This window comes from Sus scrofa, chromosome 3 (genome assembly GCF_000003025.6).
Source record: "Sus scrofa isolate TJ Tabasco breed Duroc chromosome 3, Sscrofa11.1, whole genome shotgun sequence".
Lineage (NCBI taxonomy): Eukaryota > Metazoa > Chordata > Mammalia > Artiodactyla > Suidae > Sus > Sus scrofa.
The window spans coordinates 79,663,307-79,668,013 of NC_010445.4; the positions used below are offsets into that span (position 1 = coordinate 79,663,307).

Consider the following 4,707-nt stretch of genomic DNA (forward strand, 5'->3'; position numbering starts at 1 on the left):
ATTCCCAGACTTTGAATAAAGTAGAAAAATACATTGTTTGCCATATTATTAAAAATCTAGGATTTCCTGCTGTGGCAAAGTGGGTTAAGAATCCAATTGCAGCCACTCGGGTTGCTACGGAGGTGCAGGTTCAATCTCTGGCTGGCACAGTGGGTTAAAGGATCCAGCATCGCTGAAGCTGCAGGGTAGGTCAGATTCAGCCTAGGAACGTCCATATGCCCAGGTGTGGCCATTAAAAAAAAAAAAAAAAAAAAAAAAAAATCTGCCAGTTCCAGCAGCTCTGGTGGGGGTAGCAGCTGCAGCCAGGCAGGCCAGCTTCACGAAGCTCTTGGTACACCTGCCCTGCCATAATGATGCCCAAGAAGAAGGTCAGCTCGGCTGAGGAGGCAGCGAAGGAGGAGCCCAAGAGGAGATGAGTGAGTCTGTCATCTAAATCTGCTCCTGCAGAAGTGGAAATAAAGCCAAAAAAGGCAGCAGGAATGGATAAACATTCAGACAAAAAAAGTGCAAACCAAACAAAAAATAAAAGAGCAACAGGAAAATAGGCCAAAGTGGCTAATCAAGAGACTAAAGATTTACCTGCAGAAAACAGAGAAACTAAGAATGAGGAGAGCCCAGTCTCTGATGAAGCAGGAGAGAAAGAAGCCAAGTCTGATTAACACCTCACGCCTGGTCCTGTCAGTGATCCCTGGTTCCTTTCTTGTACAATCCAAAGGAATAGTTTTATCAACTATTTTGCAAATGCAAGGCTTTTTAGTAACTCTCAAAACATTTTTAAGTGTACACACTTTTTTAAAAGAGGTGAAATCATTTGCTGGTTGTTTATTTTTTGGTACAACCAGAAAATAATAGGATAGTGAGTATGGGAGGCTTCGATTGTCTTGGGAGTCAGCCTAACGTTCCCTAGATGGGGGTAGCTTTTTTTCCCCTTCTTTTTTTTGGCTGCCCACAGCATATGGAGTTCCCAGACCAGGGATCAGATCTGTGCCACAGTTGCAACTTGTGCTGCAGCTGCGGCAATGCCAAAACCATTAACCCACTATGCTGGGCTGAGGATTGAACCTGTGTCCTGGCGCTGCAGAGATGCCATGGATCCTGTGGTGCCACAGCGGGAACTCAAGGGGTAGCTTTTATTTTATTTATTTTTTATTTTTTATTTTTTTTGCCATTTCTTTGGGCCGCTCCTGCGGCATATGGAGGTTCCCAGGCTAGGGGCTGAATCGGAGCTGTAGCCGCTGGCCTACGCCAGAGCCACAGCAACGCAGTTTTGTTTTTTTGTTTTTTTGTGTTTTTTTTTGCCATTTCTTTGGGCCGCTCCTGCGGCATAGGGAGGTTCCCAGGCTAGGGGTCGAATCGGAGCTGTAGCCGAAGGGGTAGCTTTTATATCCTATAACACAAAGCAGGAAAGGAATCTGACTAGGAACAATGAGGTTTCGGGTTCAAGCCCCGGCCTCACTCAGTGGGTTAATGATCCAGCATTGCCATGAGCTGCGGTGTAGGTCTCAGACACAGCTCGGATCTGGCTGTGACTGTGGTGTAGGCTGGCAGCTGTAGCTTTGATTAGACCCCTAGCCTGGGAGCCTCCATATGCCGACGGTACAGCCCTAAAAAGCAAAAATAATAATAAAAAATAAAAAAAACACAAAACATACTAAATGGCAATTTGGAAATCAGTTGTTCACTTAATGTCTTGAACACTTTAATTACTTAGTTCTCTTCCCGTGTTGTTTCTGGTACCATTGTTTCCTAAGGCAAACCACTCCTTAATCTTGGCTCCCCGGCTCAGAGTTTTGTGCACTCGGTAACATCTTTGGTCTCGTAGTCCAGTTTTCCTAGTAACTTTGTTAATGTGTTGTGAATGACGGAAGATTTGAGGATGTCATGTATATGATATTAACTTGTGAATTCATGGGACATATAACAGCAGATCAGTATCTGAAGGTACTGGTACTTGATATCCTGTTAAGGAAAAGTGGCCTCCAAATTTGAAGCTGGAAAGTCACCAGAACAACTATATGAGGTTTTAGATTTGGGTTGCATATAGTAAGATTGTGTACAAACTGAAATGCCCGTGTACTGATTCTTAAAACAACCCAAAAAATTCTCAGGTACGAAAGAAAAAAAATCTGGAGGGTGTAAATGCTAGGACAGCCCCTATGTTGAGCAGGTACTCAGCTGCAGGGCGGTGCCAGCTCCTTCTAATAAGCACTTGTACAATTTCTGGAGGTGGGACCAGCAAGACAGGCTGTGAAGTGCTCCTCCCCTGCCTCTCGGGCCAGCGGGCTCTCCCTGGGTTTGTCCTGCATCTTCTGTTCATCCCGTTCGTCTTCTTCCATCCAGCAGGACTCCATGAGTGAGAAGGTTCTCCAGCTTTCCCGACCAGGCATCACAACCCCTCCTTCTTCATTCTTTCCACAGTGACTCACTCGGGGAGGCTTTTGCAATCAAATAAATAAAGGCATTTCCCACCAGCTTTAAGCCCAACAACTTCGCCCCTCAATGTCCACCGCTCATGTCTCACATCCCACAAGCAGAAAAATCCATGTGAGATTATTGCTCGTGAGGAGGCTTGGGTTGCCCATGCGTGATCGTTTTCTGGCTTTTCTCCCTTGGCCTCTCTTTTCTCCCTTGGCCTCTCCCAGCCAGGAGGGCAAGAGCGGATCAGAGGCTCCAGGTGTGCGGGGGGGCCCCCAGGTTCCAACGGGAAGGACAGACAGGACTTGAGCCTTGTCACTGTTTTGGATCCTGAAACCTGTCGTCTGACCCTGGGGCTCTGCATGGTTAGGTTTCCTGCTAGGCTCCTCCAACCTGGCCCCCGGCTAACTCTTCGATGTGCCAACAAAGTTCTCTGTTTCCATTCTCCTCTCTACCCACAGACGGGAAATAAATTACCTAATGATTAGTTAACAACCCATGACTCTGTCTCATTTTGCAATGAAGTAGGACAAGTAGGAAAAGGCATTCTGAGCCCAGTCCCTTGAAGCCTTGAACACGAGGAGGAAAAGTCCAGTGATTCAAAGGAAGTGAGAGCCAGGCCTTTCTCTGGGGCCCGGGGAGAAGCTGGGTGGGGCCAGACTGAGCTGGGAAGGCCTGGCCTCTTCCTACCCACTCAGGAAATTTTGGCAGCTGAAGGGCTACTGGCCTGGGCAGCGTTGAGTGTCTGTGAAAAAGCCCGAGGGCCCTCTAGCCTGGGCCATCCCCACCCCCACCCCGCCCCTCAGTAGCTTCAGCTGCTGAGCTATACAGAGGGGGAGACAGCTCTGTCCCAGGCCCTTTCAGGCCAGCGCCAGTTGTCATCACGAAAATAAAGACAAACAAGGGAGGGAAGGAGAGGCCTCACTCCAAGGCGGTCAGAGGAGGGTCAGGGTGCTTGAGGCTGAACAGGGTGGGTATTAGCAAGGTCAAGGCAAGGCAGGGAGGGCTCTGATCCCAACAAAAAAAAGAAATTGCCCCTTGATATTAATATTCTTTCCTTTTTTGCTTTTGCTATTTTAGGGCCGTACCCAGGGCACACGGAGGTTCCCAGGCCAGGGGTCAGATCAGAGCTGTATCCGCCGGTCTACGCCAGAGCCACAGCAATGCAGGATCCAAGCCTTGTCTGCGACCTACACCACAACTAACAGCAACGCTGGATCCTTAACCCACTGAGAGAGGGCAGGGATCAAACCCACATCCTCATGGATACTAGTCGGGATTGTTAACTGCTGAACCACAAAGAGAACTTCCTTAATATTCTTTCTTGACCTGAAATCCAGTTCCAGGTGGCTTAGCACACACTTCTACTGGCTGCCCTCCTTCCTCGCATCATTTTGCCATGGACTATGGACCCTCTTGCACTAGAATCAGAGTGCTCTGATCCCAACAAAAAAGAAACTGTCCCTTGATACTAATATTCTTTCCTTTTTTTTCTTTGCTATTTTAGGGCCGCACCCACAGCATATGGAAGCTCCCAGGCTAGGGGTCAAATCTGAGCGACAGCTGCTGGCCTATGCCAGCAATGTAAGATCCGAGCCGTGTCTGCGACCTACACCACAGATAATGGCAATGTTGGATCCTTAATCCAAGGAGTGAGGCCAGGGATCCAACCTACATCCTCATGGATCCTAGTTGGATTTGTTAACCACTGAGTCACAAAGGGAACCCTTCCTTTTTTTTTTTTTTTTTTTTTTTGGTCTGTGCCTCTGCATGTGAAAGTTCTCTGGCCAGGGAGTGAACCCCAAGCTGCTGCAGTGACAACACCAGAACTTTAACAAGCTGTGCCACAAGGGAACTCCTAGAATCCGCCTCTTAAGGTCTGTTTCTGGAAGAACCCCAACCAAGGGTAGGATAATATTTTTTTCATTTTGACATAGTTCCTTTAAAAGGGGAGGGGGTTGAAATTGGTGCCAGGATCAGGATTACTGATGGCCATTTCCATAGAATGGTTAGGAAAGCCAGTCTGGGAAGGGCGTGGATGATGAACTGGAAGAGAGTGTTAGCTGAAGACAGGATGAGCATGGGCACGACAGAAGATGGTAGGATCCCAGAGCAACGAGTGAGCCCATGCTGACACTGAGGCCGCAAGTTGTTCATGGGGTCGGCCTGCTGCTTGCATAGGAGGAAAGGGCACTTCCCCGAAGCAGGGCAGCTGTCAGGAAGCTGCAAGCACCCCTGTTCACCTGCCAGGCCCCTGACTTGGAAATAAGCCCTTGGATTAGAATCAAATTA

The 4,707-nt window shown here is 48.2% G+C and overlaps 1 pseudogene; it reads left to right on the forward strand.

Annotated features, from left to right (window-relative positions):
- On the forward strand, positions 287–1,009 carry LOC100521006 (annotated as a pseudogene).